The sequence below is a fragment of the Oncorhynchus tshawytscha genome, linkage group LG01 (genome assembly GCF_018296145.1).
Source record: "Oncorhynchus tshawytscha isolate Ot180627B linkage group LG01, Otsh_v2.0, whole genome shotgun sequence".
NCBI classification, from domain to species: Eukaryota; Metazoa; Chordata; class Actinopteri; order Salmoniformes; family Salmonidae; genus Oncorhynchus; species Oncorhynchus tshawytscha.
The window spans coordinates 65,654,925-65,673,497 of NC_056429.1; the positions used below are offsets into that span (position 1 = coordinate 65,654,925).

Genomic DNA, 18,573 nt, shown 5'->3' on the forward strand with positions numbered 1-18,573 from the left:
TCCTCTCCTCTGCTGCTGGTCCCCTGTCGGCTGCGTCTCCACTGTACTACTTTTCTTCTTAAAGAAAGAAGAGATATCCGTGGACGTTCTCTTCATTGTCTGACAATTGACATAGCTACAGTGACTAATCGTAGCTAGTAAGCTAACGCTGTACCAGCTCATAATGTCAGCTAGCTAGATGCTCTGGCAGTCCTAAGTTCATCAAGTGGTTTGAAAATCGTTCAAGAAAGCTACGATAGCTTTAACTATAGTTAGCTACGACTCTCTGTGCTGCAGAGTAACCTTAAGACATAAACTAGCTAGCTAGCCAAACATCCCCTCCAATCCTTGATTTAATTAGGCCCGAGATAGCTTCAAGGGCATTATCACTTTTATACAACGGGTTACCAACATATTCAAATTATGATTGACATATTTTCACTTTTTTTTAAATGAACACTCTTGACATTCTCTCAACCAGCTTAACCTGGAATGCTTTTCCAAAAGTCCTGAAGGAGTTACCAAATATGCTGAGCACTTACTGGCTGCTTTTCCTTCCCCCTGTAGTCCAACTCATTCCAAACCATCTCAATTGGGTTGAGTTCAGGTGATTGTGGAGGCCAGGTCATCTGATACAGCACTCCATCACTCTCCTTCTTGGTCAAATATTCCTTACACAGCCTGGAGGTGTGTTGGGTCATTGTAGTTGTGTTTTCTGTGCAGCAATTTGACCATGAAGGCCTGATTCACGTAGTCTCCTCTGAACAGATGATGTTGAGATGTGTCTGTTACTTGAACTCTGTGAAGAATTTATTTGGGCCACAACTTCTGAAACTGGTACCTCTAATGAACTTATCCTCTGCTGCAGAGGTAACTCTGGGTCTTCCTTTCCTGTGCCGGTCCTCATGAGAGCCAGTTTCATCATAGTGCTTGATGATTTTTGTGACTGCAATTGAAGAAACTTTCAAAGTTCCTGATATTTCCGGATTGAATGACCTTTGAATCCCAGAGCTGACAACGTAAAAATCTGTCGTTCTGCCCCTGAGCAAGGCAGTTAACCCACTGTTCCCCGGGCGCCGAAGAGGTGGATGTTGATTATGGCAGCTCCCCGCACCTCTCTGATTCAGAGGGGTTAGGTTAAATGCGGAAGACACATTGAATTGACATGAATCACATTGACATGAAAGCATTCAGTTGTACAATTGACTAGGTATCCCCCTTTCCCTTTCCCTTTCATGTCTTAAAGTAATAATGGACTGTCGTTTCTCTTTGCTTATTGGAGCTGTTCTTCCCATAATATGGACTTTATGGTCTTTTACCAAATAGGGCTATCTTCTGTATACCATCCTTACCTTGTCACAACACAACTGATTGTCTCAAACGCATTAAGATGGAAAGAAATTCCACAAATACATGTTTATCAAGGCACACCTGTCAATTGAAATGCATTCCAGGTGACTACCTCATGAAGCTGGTTGAGAGAATGCCAAGAGTGTGCAAAGAGGTCATCAAGGCAACGGGTGGTTAATTTGAAGAATCTTAAATATAAAATATATTTTGATTTGTTTATAATTTTTGTTATTTGCTATTTCATAATTTTGATGTCTTCACTATTATTCTACAATGTATAAAATAGTAAAAACATAGAAAAACACTGGAATTAGTGGGTGTGTCCAAACTTTTGACTGGTACTGTATATATACATATATTTCAGACTCTGACATTGCCTGATCTGATATTTCTTAATTTCTTTCTTTGTATTTTTGGAAGTGATGTGTATTGTTTTGTTTTGTTCGGTATTACTGCCCTGTTGGAGACAGAAACATAAGCCTTTCGCTGCACCTGCGACAACATCTACAAACTATTTGTACACAACCAATCAAATTTGAATTAATGTAATTGATTCATTAAAAAAAGTTGAATGTTAATGCAGATTGTATTTTGTTTGTTTTTATTTTGAGGGATCTTTAAGGGTGCCAATCACTTTGACATGTATCTTTCATTGAGAAAATAAATATTTACTTCTTAATCTCATGGGGCGGCAGGTAGCCTAGTGGTTAGAGCATTAGGCCAGTAACCAAAAGGTTTCTAGATTGAATCCCTGAGCTGAGAAGGTAAAAATCTGTCTTTCTGCCCCTGAACAAGGCAGGTAACCCACTGTTCCTACAGTAGGCTGTAAGAATTTTTCTTAACTTACTTGCCCAGTTAAATAAAAAATATCTTCAAATTAACCACCTGTTGCCTTGATGACCGCTTTGTGCACTCTTGGCAAAAAATATTTTTCTGAGTACAATATAATAATACTTTTTTGGGAGCATAAAATATAGCTCAGTATTTGTATGATTTATTTTATTTTAAAAATTCTTCTCATCTTTATCAAGGAAGCCAATCATTTTAGACCTGACTGTAGTTACAGGAAGCTATGGTTTTATTATATAATGAAATATGTAATAGTCAAGCCCCAGTACTAGCAACTAGTTGAAAATCAGTCAGTAATTTATTTTATTTTATTTGGACTACAAAACAGAACCACAATTCCCATAAATGAAGTGGTCCTTCCTTGGAACATGTAGGAAGGTGGCCTTTTCATAACAGTCTTTTAATCTTTAGTTATTAACAATTTAAGGAATTTGTTCTGGTTGTCAGTTCCATAGCGTCTGCTCTGAACATTACTCTGTATCTGGAGTTCATGTTCCATCGAGTCCACTTGAAAGGCCAACTAAAGAAAATGTGCATTAAATACCAAAACAAACATGGAAACCCCAAGCCCTACTGGTATGTGTGATGTTTGGCCACAGAGTCAGTCCGAGTGTACAGTATGTCTGCTGGAAGGAGATATACAGTACTATTTCTCAAGTAAACATCTATTTAAGCAATAAGGCATGAGGGTGTGTGGTATATGGCCAATATACCTCGGCAAGGGGCTGTACTTATACACAGATAAGGCCATTAGCCGTGGTATATTGGCCATACACCACAAACCCCCGAGGTGCATTAATGCTATTATAAACTGGTTACCAATGTAATTAGAGCAATAAAAATAAACGTTTTGTCATACATGTGGTATACAGTTTAAAGGAAGAACCTCGGTCTGATATATCACAACTGTCAGCCAATAAGAATTCAGGGCTCGAACCACCCAGTTTATGGGTTGAAAGGTGTTGGCTCCACTCTTATAAGACATGCATCATCATACAAGGGGAGTAGAGACATATTATCTCTTGGATTTTAATGTATCCCTCTCCAATGTTATAATGGGCACTTTTAGTAAGTACAATGAGATAACGGGATAATGGTATAAAGTTTGTTATTATTTAAATGCTTTAGAATAAGACTCCCTAGTACACCCTGCTGGTTGTGAAGGTTCCAATAGCTACAGCCAAGCATTGTCATCAAAAGCCCTGCATGACATTAATCCTGTCTCTTTCAGCAGAACATTCAGAGCCCGATGCATTGTTATGTCAATAAAGAGAAGAGCATGAAAAGGGGCATGTTTTTTACATTTCAACCGTGATACAGTTCTAAGACGCTATGACATTCCTGAGAAACTTTTGGCTGGACAACACAAGAGGCCCGTCCTTTGACTGCTAGAGCCACATTAATAATATTGATCATGTTCAAATTACTGTGACTTGAGACATGGTGTATTTTTTAGGAAATGTGTCACAACGGAGGATCAAAAAGAGTCTTTTAGCTGCTTAACCCATCCTCATCTCTCGCACCCCGCTCCCCACGCCCTTCTCTCTCCTGCCTGAGGCTATGTTATTGAGTTGTGGAGCCAAATTGTTTCTATTTTGTATTGTGAGACTCCATCCTGTCTCCCAGTCTCTAAACCCTAACCACAGTTGGCAGCGTAGCCACCCTGACTTAGGAATGATGGGTTCTAATGGTTACACCCTCACAGTTCTAGAACACACACACAAACACAGAGCCATGGAGGAGTTCATTCCTCACTTCACAGGAAGAAATGGAGTCACCCTGTCTGTGGGCTCGTACAATAAAACCACTTCTGCTCTCACAACACAAACCCACAGGCAGGAAGGGGTCACTGTGAGGTACCCGTCCCCGCAAATATCAGGAGTCGGAACCTTCTGACACGACTCTTAGAAGTTCAGGGAACAACTCCCAACACCACATCACTTTGCACATGATAAGCAACAACATGACAAACCACAACAGTTACACTCATGAAATATACTCATAGGCTGTGACTGCAGAGGTTGAGGGACATTATAACAACACTGTCACTTTGTATGGATAAACACAGAATTGATGACAGTGACATACAGCACCAGTCAAAAGATTGGACACAGCTACTCATTCAAGGGTTTTTCTTTATTTTACTATTTTCTACATTGTAGTATAATAGTGAATACATCATAACTTTGAAATAACACATATGGAATCATGTAGTAACCAAAAAAAGTGTTAAACAAATCAAAATATATTTTATATCTGAGATTCTTCAAAGTAGCCACCCTTTGCCTTGATGACAGCTTTGCACGCTCTTGGCTAATGCACGCTCAAGGCTAATGGTAGCTACTTTGAAAAATCCAAAATATATATTTTTTGTTACTATATGATTCCATATGTGTTATTTCATAGTTTTGATGTCTTCACTATTATTCTACAATGTAGAAAATAGTTTTTTTTGTAAATAAGAAAAACTATGGAATGAGTAGGTGTGTCCAAACTTTTGACTGGTACTGTATTTCAGTGGTACAATAATAGCACCTCAGGCTACGTTCTCATGAAAGTCATTCATCAGAAAACAACATTGACTTGAAGTTTAGTGCCATACATGGGAAGTTAAGAAAAAAACTGTTGACCAGAAATGTGGGGACTGCGGTGACATGTGTCTTTCATGTTGTCATAGCCAAAGACAAATGCACCAATTTACAGATCTCACCATCATATCTTCTTGTCCCCAAATTACTGCTCACATTGGTACACCCACACGTTGAAAAAGGATATGTTTTGTGTTAGATGTATTTAAACATGTCGTAAACCAGAACCAGAGCTTGCCCTCGCGGACCCAAGGCTGAGTGTGTTGAATACTAATTTCCTCTGTGTTTGATGCCCATATTTGATGTGCTGCTGCTGAGTTATGCCTGGGCCAGACCCTGGAGTCTACGTCGGCTCCCCTAACCTGCTTCTCAGACGAACCGGAACTCATGAGAGACCTACAGAGTTTACATTTCTCTTTGTCGGACGTTTTGTGGTTTTTCCAGCCTGCGCCAGGTCTGTCAACCTCTATTGTCTTTTTCTTTGTGAAATGAGAGGGCATCTCTGGCCTGGTTAATTTTGTATAAAATGGTGGTTTTGTGTCTGGAAAGTGGAAAACATGTTGGAAATCGAAACAATACTGTAGGTTTCACCCTATAGTGTTTATAAAGTATCTACAAATGCTGTATTTGCCTACATTCAGTTCCCCTGAAAGTGAAGGAACAGAGTTTGTGTGCATGTATGGTATATCTCAAGTACAGGGTATATTTTGAGTGCCACTTACTGTTTACCCAATATCACACTCCTTACTTATTTAAGAGAGTCCAGCAAGATGAGATGGAGAAGATTGAGCAGCACATCAAATCATCCAAAAGCAAGAACGACGCAAAGCCATTGGACAAGCCTGAACAGTAAGAGCAAATCTTTCCTCTGTGACAAGTCTGTCCTGTTTCTGTTTCTCGCTCAATTGCTGGTGATAGGAAAGGTCAGGAAAATGGCAATGTCCCTCATTTCTCTACATCTTTCTCCTTTCCTTTCTCCTTCTCTTCTCTTCCTTCTCTCCCTCCCCTTCCTCTACCTCCATGTCTTTCCCCAAGCTGTCTATCAGACTCTGCAGAGTGATCAGTGTGTGTTGCAGGTGCTAGTCCTCATCTTAGCTTTTGGGAACTTCATGAACGGAGGGAACCGATCGCGTGGGCAGGCTGACGGCTTCACTCTGGACATCCTGCCAAAACTCAAGGACATCAAGAGCAGTGTGAGTGTGTGTTGAGCTCTGACCGTAACTGCCCTATTATGGTGCTTAGGCAATTATTTGCCCCCAAATGAGTGAGTGACTGACTGTTTATTAGATTTTAATGTATGACCAGTGCTGTCATGTAAGAACATAGTGCTCAGTTTTTACGGTATTGGAATCCTAGAGAGATGCCCATAAAGAACATAAGACACGTTACCAGCTCTAAGTTATGACATTCTCCCCAGCAGAGATTTCACTCGTGTTTGATCCATTGCTTTGAGGTGATGAACTTTTAAGTCCTCTTTAGATATGTTCTACATACCAATCGAAACATTCTGCTCTAAAATGATTAGATTAATGACAAAAAGTAAATTATGGTTTATTTATTTGGATCCTTTTTCCCCCTCTTTCTTTCAGGATAACTGTCAGAGTATTTTGTCATACATCGTTGCTTACTATCTAAGGAACTTTGATGAGGTATGTTTTGGTTCCTGTTTATTTGAATCCCTTTCTGATTTACTTAGATATCTATCCAACCACTTTTTCATCTTCTCTCTCGCCCGAGGATAGCGTGGCTTTTCTTATCAAATTATTTATTTTCCTTTTCCTCATTTGCAAAAGAAATGAATGTCTCCTTCCCAGTTCGCCTGGACCTGTAGTATGTTAGCTTCCACAGGATCCAAAGGAGGCCTATTGTAAATAATTAGGTTAGCCAGATGAGATGAACTCAGCCAAAAGTATATTGCCAAAATCAACATACACAACGTGGTTCTGGGCTCCTAATGGCTCCCTAGTAATACTGATGGACATGACGAACGTATGCTTTGATTACAATGGCTCCACTCTAGCTGATGGCCATTACCACCATGCAACATTATCTTACTGGAAATGTTTGGACTACTGATAAGAATGGCAGCGACATCCATCCCAATCTTACCTGAGATGTATGCTGGTGCGTGTGCGTGCTCAGAATGCCGGTAGAGAGACTTGTGTCTACCCTCTCCCTGAACCCCAGGACCTCTTCCAGGCCTCTCAAATGAAGTTTGACGACTTTCAGAGAGACCTACGCAAAAGCTATGGAAAGATCTTAATGGTGAGACTGACTCCCACAAATATATTCTGGTCCATTTGTAGCTCTATTTATAATCCTTGAGCTATATATGTTGAACGGTAGGTAGTAAACCTGAATCAACGTTGATTGTGACAGGTGTCACATCATGTTTATGATACCGTTGTGTAGGATTTATGAAAGTATTACTTATTTTAAATGCATTCCTGTATCTCTATAACGGAAAATTCTTCAAAGTTTCCCGAGACATAGTGATGTTTTGATCACAAAACAGGGTCAACAGATAGCATCTGTTTGTCATACAAACCCCCAAACTAGAACCAGATGGAGAGTCCGGAGCAGGCTCCTCCAGAATCTGCTAGGCGCCCTTTTACTGTCCTCACAACACAGAGCTCCAAAAAAAATGAAGGTTTAGGGTGCTTCTTCTACCTGTGCTCCAGCTCATGTCCCTCAGAGTGAGTCAAGGGCCTGGAGAGGCTGCATTATTTATGCAGCACCCGCATACGCACATTACAAACCATAAGATCTGAAGGTCCCATAATAAAAGCCATCAGTGTACTGTATGGGTAGCAATAATGTTTGACTGCCATCTAGTTGAACAAGAATAGAATATTTTTTGTAAGTCTGTGTATCCTTTTCATAATACTTCAAACCAAATACTAGGTCACTTCGCATATAATATGAGTCCAGGTAGCACTTATAAACATGTTAGAGGTTTACAGGGAATTACCTCGATCAGACTAGGGTTAGGCTGAAAATCTTTCAAGTTTTGTCCCAGGGTAACATGAGTCAAATAGTAGGAATTAGGGAACAACAAAAATCCATGATGAAGTGTGGAAATCAGATTAAACATTTAAAGCCAAGTTCATGGTTAGACAAATTCCCTATGAGACCGATTGAATGACTGAATGGGGAAACACGTACATTCATTACTCAGTTCTAACTCATTAACACATTATAGGGGTCAGGTGGGGAAACATTCATGCTAACGGAGTACAACTTTTTGTATGTGTCGATCAAGAATAACCACCCAAATCTCCTCTGTTCTCTATCACGTATCTTACCGTTAAACCAATCAAGGCTTGTATTTTGCCAACTATGTTTTTTACTGCACTGCAATCAATCTTGTGAAGCATCTCATTATTTGTAGTGCGTGAAGATCGAGTTGACCAGGTCCATTGGGATACTGACTTGCTTGCTCATTCCCAATAGCAGAGGCAGGTTGACATGTATTGTCATGAATCTTGTCCTGGAGGCAAAAATGTGTGATTTCTCCTTAGATAGCAAGCTGCCAAAAAATAGCTTCATTTAAGGTTAATCATTAGGTTTAGCAGTGTGGTTAGGGTTAAAGTTAGGTTTAAAATCAAATTGTATGACTTTACGCCTGTACCAGCCAGTGACCACTCTGCAGAGCTGCCTCCAGAACAAGATTCATGACAAAATACACTAACCTACATGGCAGAGTACCATGATGGCGCACATAAATGCTTCATCACAAACTGTATAGGGTTCACTATACAGGGACCAGCTGAGTGCTGTAACAGATGTGGGCTTCAATGACAGTTGCCTGGGGGTTAGGTTGAGTAGGCGTCCCATAGCAGTGGGCTGGGATGGCCCTCAGGACAACAGCTAGCTAACTACCTCCACAGAGGGGGCCATGTGGTCGAACAATTAGCTTCGGGAACTCTAACATGCACTTTTTTGGATTCATCATGGGCGCTGATGGACCATGACTCTGGAGTGCTCCAAGGGATGCTTAAGGGGTCTGCAGGTTCCAAGGGCATCACTCATTGTTTGGAGAAAAGTATTAGGGGGAATGGGAATGCATCATGACTGGTTAGCTTAGCCCGTTCCATTATGTTTGGTAGTTAGCTCTAATTACATAAACAGGTAGAATGTAATACTGCAATGTCAAAAATGGTCTTATGATTTACAAGCTCATTCTTTTTTGGACAGAAAAACTCATCAAAACATGTTTTTCTTTCTTCCTCCTCCACTCCAGTATGCTCGGCCGAGACAGAGATGGTCAACCAGGTCTCTTCTGGAGAGCACTTGCAACGGAGAAGATAGAGGAATTTCTGAGGGAAGGTGTCCCAGCTGTGGTTACTTTACAAATGACTCAATCACTGAGGCCATTTGGGGTTGTGGGTGAGGCAAATGGACCATTGATCAATGACAAGGAAAGCCATTTTGTTTTTTCAACTGAGAGTCAAGCTTCAAGATGGGTCATTGATCCCCCTTATCCTTGGTTAGCTAAACTATAGCTGCCCCAAAGACGAAGGCCAATGACTAATGGCTCAGATATCTCCCTGGATTATGTTCAGTGTCAGAATAACTGAAATGAGGAAGCCATCTTGGCACTGTATATAGAATAGAACGTAGAGATGGGCCATTGATCATCATGCTAACCCTTGGTTAGACTGCACTGCATCTGTCCAGCCAAGACTGATGTCTCAGTTGCTCTCCTGGTTAATGTACAGTGTTTGGAAGGAAGATGTGTACAGACCATCACTCAATGCAGTTTCCATGGGGACCTCTGCTTATCCCAGACTGTATTGAATAACTCAAGGCTATTGTTTCAACTTTTTCCATCTGTTATGATAGGTTGCAGCAGCACTTGGTAGTTGAGCCTTTGACCTTTGTCTGAAAGTTATTTCAAGAGCAGACCTACATTTTAGTCATTTAGCAGACGCTCTTATCGAGAGTGACTTACATTAGTGAATTCATCATTAGACAACAATGTATCCCAATCCTAGAAAGTACATTTTCCCTCAACAAAGTAGTTATCTGCAAAGTCAGTGCTAGTAGGAAAAGACAAGTGAATGTTAGTATTTTTTGTGTGGGGGGTATTTAAGAAACTCTTTAAAGAGCTAGGGATTCAAATATTTTTAGAAGATGGGCAGGGGCTTTGCTGTTCGGACATTTGGGGGAAGCTTGTTCCACCATTGGGGGCCAGGAAAGAAAAGAGCTTTGACTGGGCTGAGCAGGAGCTGCCATCCCATAGGGGTGGGAGGTCCAAAAGACCAAAGGTGGCAGAACGGAGTGCTCGCGTTGGGGTGTAGGGTTTGAACATAGCCTAAAGGTAGGGAAGGGCAGTTCCCCTTGTTGCTCCGTAGGCAAGCACCAAGGTATTGAAGATTATGTGAGCTTCGACTGGAAGCCAGTGTAGTGTGCAGAGGAGCAAGGTAGCATAGAACAACTTGGGAAGGTTGAACACCAGGCGTGCTGTGGCGTACTGGATAAGTTGCAGGGGTTTGATGGCACAAGCAGGGAGCCCAGCCAACAGAGTTGCAGTAGTCTAGACGGGAGATGACAAGTGCATGGATTAGTACCTGTGGCGCTTCTTGTGTGAGGAAAGGTCATACTCCACGGATGTCAATGCTTTGATGTTTGCAGAGAATGACGTGTTATCCAGGGTCACGCCAAGGTTCTTTGCTCTCTGGGAAGGGGACACCATGGAGTTGTCAGCCATGATTGAGAGGTCTTGGAGCTGGCAGGCCTTCCCCGGGAAAAAGAGCAGCTACATCTTGTCGAGGTTAAGCTTGGGGTGGTGGGCCGACATCCAAGCTGAGACGTCTGCCAGGCAATCAGAGATGTGCGTCGCCAGCTGGGTGTCAGAAGGGGGGGGTAGTTCAGTGTCATCCACATAGCAATGATAGGGGAGACCATGTGAGGATATGACGGAGCCGAGTGACTTGGTGTAAATAATCGAGGACTGAAGGACACCAGTAGTGAGAAGCAGTTGGAGCAGACACAGCCCCTCTCCACGCCTGCTGGTAGGAATGTGCCGAGCCTGAGCTGCCCAGCCCTGAGAGGGTGGAGAGGAGGATCTAATGATTCACAGTGTTGAAGTCAGCAGATAGTTCTCGGAGAATGAAAACAGAAGAGAGAAAGTCAGATTTGGCAGTGTGGAGAGCCTCTGTGATAAGAGGATAGCGGTCTCATTTGAGTGAGCCACCTTGAAGCCTGACTGGTTAGGGTTAAGAAGATCGTTCTGAGAGTGATAACGAGAGAGTAGGTCATAGACAGCATGCTCAAGTGTTTTGGAACTAAAACATAGAAGGGATACCGTTTTGTAGTTTTTTACTTTGGAGGGGTCAAGTGTTGGTTTCTTGAGGATGGGAGTGACTCTGGCCATCTTGAAGTCAGAGGATGCAGCAAGTGATGAGTTGATGAGGGAAGTAAGGAATGGTAGGTCTTCAGAGATGGTCTAGAGAAGGGAAGAGGGGATGTGGATAAGTCGGTAGGTGTTCGGGCTGCCAGACATCACTAGTCACAGGATTTTATCTGGCGAGAGAGGGGAGAAAGAGGTCAAAGTGTAGGGTAGTTCTGTTAGAGTGGGACCAGTGGAGTAAGTAGGCTAAGTGAACGAGGAACAGATGTCGTCAACCTTTTTTTCAAATTGGTCGACAAAGTATTCTGCAGAGGGATGAGCAAGGGGCAGGAGGTGGTAGGCGAACAGCTTCTAGTAAAGGTTAGGTCAAGCATATTGCCTGCCTTGTGAGTGGGCAGGGTATACTAAATTAGAAGGGGATGTAGCCAAGGGGTGGGGAGCCTCTGTAAAACCTACAGGGAGAGAAGAGAACAGGGATAGGAAACACACACATACTTGACAAAGCTGCAAAAGAGCCAAATTGGATCATCAGAAGATAACTAGGTGAGATACTCAAGTGAGAGAGCGATGTGGAGCCTTCCTCATCTTTCAAACCGCTTGGCAGAAAGTCTTCGTTTCAGCGACAACACCACCGCTTGACAAGACCGCCAGCTGCCACTGAATAAACACTTGAGACTGAAGCACTAACACTAATCGCGTATTACCCAGCAGAGGTGAAAGATGCAGCTCCCGCCACTAATTGCTGATTGCCTGGTAGAGTTGAAGAAAACACAGAAAACACAAGACGATTACTCAAATAGGCCTGAAACTAAGTCCACAGAAACTGACACAAATAATGAGCGATCAGACAGTTCAAACAGCAATGATTAAGTAGGCTACTAGGTAGGACAGCACTTAAATTCAGATAGATAGTGTTATCTGGAGGCGAAAGATACAAACACCTATTTAGGCGAGGTGCTAGCTAGCGGAGTAGAACACTTGACAAATGAAAGGAGAGCCACACACTCTAGGAGCTCAGATACAATCATTTAATAACCTAATATCCAACGTTTCAACAGACAAGCTGTCTTCATCAGGGTATAATGACAAACACCGCAGGGTGACTAGTTTACAGTATATAGTGTCAAAGGACACACACAGGTGTCTGTAATCATGGCCTGAGGTGGCCTGATATCATTGGTTAATTCTCTGATAGATAAAAAAAAAAAAACATACCATGAACGGATAGCATACGATCATAGATACAATTTGGCTACAGAGGCCAACAGACATTTACAAACTGCAATATCACAATAATCACAAGAATGATTTCAGATCAAAGTCTGCATTGAGGCCGAAGTGAGCAAGGGTCTTCAAATTAAAGATCCAGGCAGCCTCTCATTTTAACAATAAATTGTTGAGGTCACCCCCTCTCCTAGGGAGGGTGACATGTTCGATGCTGATATAACTTAGGTACAAAATCGAGTAGGCCGCAACTGGATAAGTTGATTTTTTGCACCTAATGATGCTACGATGCTTCGAGATTAATACTTTTAATTTATGCTTTGTTTTACCCACATCATTTTTTATCACAAGGACAAGTTATTAGATAAATAACTACCTTAGTGGAGCACGTGATAACACCTTTAATTGGGATCTGTTTCCCTGTTTGGCAGTGTTTGAAGGATCTACATTTATAAGTGCCATTGCATTGAGCACATCCATTACACTCGTAGTTTCCATCCAGTAGGAGTGTAAATAGACGTTGGGCAGGGATCAGAGTTTATCAATTGATCTCTGAGATTTCTGTCCCGTGAGAAATATGACCAAGGAAGGGTCCCGATTAGAATGTGCCAATGTTTGTGAACGATTCCCTTAATTTGTTCAGAGCACTTTGAATAGCGAGTAGTTAGAACACAAGAATGCTTCTTTTTGTGAGACTGTCCTTGAAAAAGATAATGTCTCGGTTTGCTTTGAATTTTCTCAATGGCAGTATTAATCTTAATTGTTGTACCCCTCTCTTATACCCCGATGAAGACAGCTTGTCTGTCGAAACGTTGGATATTAGGTTATTAAATTATTGCATCTGAGCTCCTAGAGTGTGCGGCTCTCCTTTAACTTTTCAAGGTTGATAGTGTAACCATAATGGCAACCTGGTTTATCTTTGTTTTCCTCCTCCTGTTCATTCTTCACCTCTTTCACTCCCTCTGCTCTTACTATTCCCTATCCGGTCCTTGACCTCTACCCCAGTTTCACCTCTTTTTTTATCCTCCTTCCTCAGCACTATCTGTCTCTCTCTATCTACCTACTGAAGAAGCCCCTCTCTCGCCGTCACTTGTTTACTCTCTGTTCATCTCCATTCCTCCCTCTATCCTATCAGGACATCAAATAAACACTTGGAGGGAGCTGTTTACCCTGAGAGCAGTTAAAACAGAGATGATGAATTAGCAGTGGAACGAGGGTTGATGATGAATCCACCTTCCCTCTGCGATCGGCCATGTTTGTTTTCATTTGACCACAGTGTGTTTGTTATCACCTTCCCACGAAGACCCATTCAACAACCTCCCGTGAAAGAGTGCCTTTCGCCCCTGCACATCAGACCCTTTAACTAACTTAACTCTGAAGTAAAGCCTCCAAAACTCTAAAATAATGGAACTATTCTCATCATAATAAAGTATTGTGTAAAGCCAAGATTAAAATCTTTATTGATGAATGTTTCACAACTCTTAAGTGTAAGGTTTGGTTGTCATGTCTATTAAAACATGTGGGATGTCTTTCTAGGCAGTTTTACATAGGCTTTGCGTCAGGTTATTTCTAGCTAACTGTTTCCATTCTTGTTGTAAGACTGAGCTCACTGACCCTTTCTCAAGTGCTTTTGTATTCAAATGAGAGTTGGTCATTTGTAACACATGTTCTTCCACTATGTCGCTCTCTGTCCTTGAGTCCAAGTTTAAAGGAAGCCTGGATGAAAGTGTCCCTCTGAAAGAAATATTGGGTTCTCCCTTGAGGCAAATGACGAGGTTGTCCACAGAGAGAGGAATGTTCGATATAACACTGACATGTGACTTGGAAGGCTCCAGAAGAAATTCACTGGGTGCCTCCACTGCAGAAAAAAAGCAACAACAGCAATGTCTTATTTGTGTTATTTCTATAATTTCAGACCCCGGGGTTAAACAGTTTCTGGCTCCACAGTTTCGACCACTCTTGTTTATTTTCTGACCATGAAACTAACCACAGAATAACAGTGGAAGCGGACTCGTAGGAACAGCACTGTTTGGTCTAGCTCGATTTTCCCCACTCGTTTCACAGATTCTCATGCGTGCGATGCCTTTGATGGAGCCTCTATTCCTCTGAACAGAACATTGGCCATGTGATAATCTGTTTCTGATGTAAATAACGATTAGTTATACTGGCTGCATGCTCTCTTCAGGGGACTGACTACTGCCTTGGCTAGTAGAGTTGTCTCCAGGAGTAGGCCTAATCTACACGTAACATCATGTCAGATAAGATCTATTCATTGTTGTCCTAAATGTATTTTGAAACCTCTAGACTAGCACTGTAAAACTCAAATGGGTCACTATATTGATTCACTGCATCATGGATTCCATACTCCTTTGGTGACTGTTGCATTGATCTGATGACATCCATCCTGTTCTGATTTCTGATCGGTTATTGATGAGCAACAGAAAGCAGATGTAAAAATGGGGATCAGTTATAGGATGATTTAGTATGGGGAGCCGTGGACAAAAGTGATCGTCCCATTGGACATGTCAGGGTTCCTTAGATGTGGCTCTGGCTTCAATTACACACAGCGATTTGATATTCCCTGAATAAAGGCAGGCCAGAGATCCATGCCAGGAGAGATTCCTGATCGTCTGCTTTAGTGGATGTCTTGGAAAGCTATGAAGAGGTTATGGGTAATTTCAGACCAATAAACGCTTTTAGGCTGCTATGGATTTGGAATATGCTCTTGAAAGCTACTAAGACATTTCTTAGAATTGTGTGTGAAAACAAAACCAATATAACTGGAGAGACACGCACATGCGATAGGCTGGGTTTGAACCCGGGTCGACTGCACACCAAAATACTTGGTTGTTAGCCCAAGCGCCATTGTGGTTCACTGAACCAACTCTCTTACACTTCACCTTAGCTTTAAAATGTTCCTCTGCTCATTGCACACTACAACACTGTGTTAGCCTGCTAACCTAAAACCTTGGTCTATAGGCATTATCTCTGGGAGCTAATGCAAGTCAGGTCTCAAACAAAATTGGTTCACCGGACCACCTTGGCTACAGTAGCACAGACTTCCTCGATATCTCTATGAAGTTATCTGGAAGGAGAGAGAATTATGAAAAAATCCCTCCTAAGGCTAAGGATATCCTCTGGAATTCCTCTGCCTGTTTGAGGCTTTGCACAACGTGATGCTGCTCTCTCATATCAAGTTATTCTGTTGACGAGTTTGAGGACATTTCATAATAATTCACTGAACTCAATAATACTAAATGTACACAAAGAATCCTTGCCCAGAAAACCATGGTGTTCATCTATCAGTGGTGCGACCACAATCATTTCAACACTCAATTACATGAACTAACCCTGAAAATGACAGCAAGTGTTATTAATGTTGATGTGTGAAATCCTGTGTAAACTGTCTGTATATGCAAAACCAATAATTCTGCCTTTATTAAAAAGGGTTTAATCTATTCAGTACTGATAATAAAACCTTGTTCTATGCCTTACGTGTAACCACATTGTTATCATCACCACAATGTAGCTTTATGTTGTCCATAATGACTTAACTAGTAACTAGCTCATGGGTTGGAGTGCCACATGTTTCTATAATGATCCATTACTGCTCTCCTTGCTTTTACATAGCCTACTACTTCACTTCCTGATGTTGTCCTGTTGAGTGGCTTGTTATCTACAGTATGCCTATATTCTGACTATATTTTCTTTTTATAGCAAAAACTGATCTGGAGGCACAAGAAACACAACTAGAGAACACTCATGAGATGTAAGAATAAACCTGATATGATTTTCTTTTTAAAGATGTTCGAGCTGCAGTATGATAACATTGGCTCAAAGGATAATGTTGTGTCAGAACAATTTTCAATACAGCGAGCTGAGTTCACTCACTTCTATTCTCTACTACTGCATGCCAGTACGTACAGGTCCTGTGTCGATGTTTAGATCCCGAGGCTACATGGAACCTCTACCTCTAGATGGCCTTGACTGCGGGTCCTATGATAGACTGAAGGCCTCCAGTGTCTGTGTTGTTTACCTAAGCAAAGCCAGAGTAGACAGCGTTGGCTCCGGGCTTCTGTTAACACTAGGCAGGAAAGTGTTCCCTCCAAACTCCAAACAAAGGGTCCCCAACCTGTCCAGAGCATTGATCAAGCGCAACGCCAGGGCATTTGTCACTTTCACATGTGCTCTCTCTTCCTCTATTTATCTTTCTCTCCTTTCTGTCTCTCTCTCTTTTTCTCCCTTTCTTTATGTGTTTGTCCCTCTTGAGACTTGAGCACATCAAGATTCATTTCCTTTTAAGGGTTTATAACCTGTACGCCTAGAATTGTATCTGTGGAGGGAAAATATTTATGTTATCGACTTAGGAAAGAATGCCATTGTGGCAGCTAATACATTCTAATATTTGCTGTGTTTTATTACGAAATGGCCAGTCGCCTCTATTTAGTATACTTCCATATCAAGTTTAATGCATGAAATGGTCTTAAGATTAACTTCCACATTTCGCATAATTATTATAAGCATACAGGTTTCACAATGACTTAGTCTTTCTGTAATCTATTGTTGTAATTTTGGTATTTTAGGTTTGTTTTCATGTTTTTGTTCTATCTATCCTCAGTTTCTTGTAGTTTAGCTTGTTCTTTTCAGTCAAGGCTAAGTCAGGTGAGAAGGAAGTGTCTCCCAACACGCTGTTCTCGGTGTGGCATGAGTTCTCCACTAATTTCAAAGACCTTTGGAAGAAGGAAAACAAACGGATGTTACAGGAACCGTAAGGATTGGTGTAAAATACGCTTTGCAGTCCTTTCATGTGTGTTGAGTCTATCCTATTCAATGAAAGCCACTCTTTCTTTGGGGATTGTTGTACAATGTATGTTCTGACCTTCTACAGACCTACCACAGAATGACTGTACATGTCAAAATGACATGTCTACTGCACTACTAGATCCCTCTGCGCATGAACACAATGAACATACTGTTTCACATTCACCTTCAAGCACATTACCTTGACAAGCCAATTGAAGTCATCTGTCAGCTTAATGTGTAGAATAAAGCACCTTGACTGAGGTCAAATGTAGTGCACATTGAGCTCTTCAACTCCCTTTGAAACAATAGAGAAGGGTATGTGTTGTAACAACCACGGATGCTGTAGCAACCGAACACCATTAATCCCAGTATGCAGTATATGTTTTATGTAATCATTTCGTAGCAGGGAGAAGCATAAGACAAACTAACATTTTGCTTCCTATAGAAGTTAAAGATGGAATCTACAGTAGGGGAAACAGCGCCACTGTCCGCCCCACCGCTATTGTTATGGTTTTATGTTGTTGACGAAGTGGAGGTGTACTGCAACAACAACAAATTGCAGTGCATATTCTGCTGTTCTGTCGCGTGTGCAATGATGTCAGAGGGAAGAAAACAGTGTTTGTTGTTTGCAGTAACTTATTTGTTGTAATATCTTAAACGGATAGGTCAGGTTCACAATTAAGTATTCCAGCTTCATATCGCTGAAATGTTAAACCAACCCTGTTAGGTCAATATCAAGCAGAAAGTCAGGAGTTCTCATAGATGAGTGTTGAATCTTCAGTGTTGGAATGATCCCCAAACATGAGTTTCCAATAGCATGCATCACATGTTCACTATTAGATCCTATCAGAGTCATTCAAATTCATAGATAAGATGAGAGAGAGGAGGGTTGAAATGACCCAGATCGGTTTCTTAACCCCACCAATAAAAAGAACACATGAGTGATTCTGTTAGCTTCCAGTGGTTTGATGGGTTTAGAGATAGCATTTGAAATGCAAATTGTTTTGTTCTGCTGGATGTAGATTAGATTGTGATATGTATTTGCTCATTTGCTTGATAAGTAATAAAAACACATTTGTAATCATTAACTATTTGGCCTACAGTGTACCACCATCTATAAAATTGAGAGACCCCCCCCGACTTAGTACAAAGGCATACCAAATTTGGACAAACACGCACACACATTTGAGTTTACTGGTCTAGAATTGGGATGGGATACTGGCGGCCCAAGGCCCCCCTTTTATAGGCTCGTGGATACATTTCTGAAGACAAAAAAAAGTATATTGAGAGTGTAATTTCAAAATTTGGTTGTGCATCAGAAGTTTTTCTCTTGTTGCCAGTCACTAACAGTCACTTAATTAGTACGTCAGCAAACATTGTTTAGATTGGTATGTTAGTCTAGCAGCCACCTATCTAAACTTGTAG

At 41.4% G+C, this 18,573-nt stretch overlaps 1 pseudogene; it reads left to right on the forward strand.

The window, feature by feature from the left end:
- Window positions 1-18,276, forward strand: part of LOC112260904 — a 54,988-nt pseudogene extending 36,712 nt beyond the window's left edge.
- Window positions 18,277-18,573: the final 297 nt, after the last annotated feature.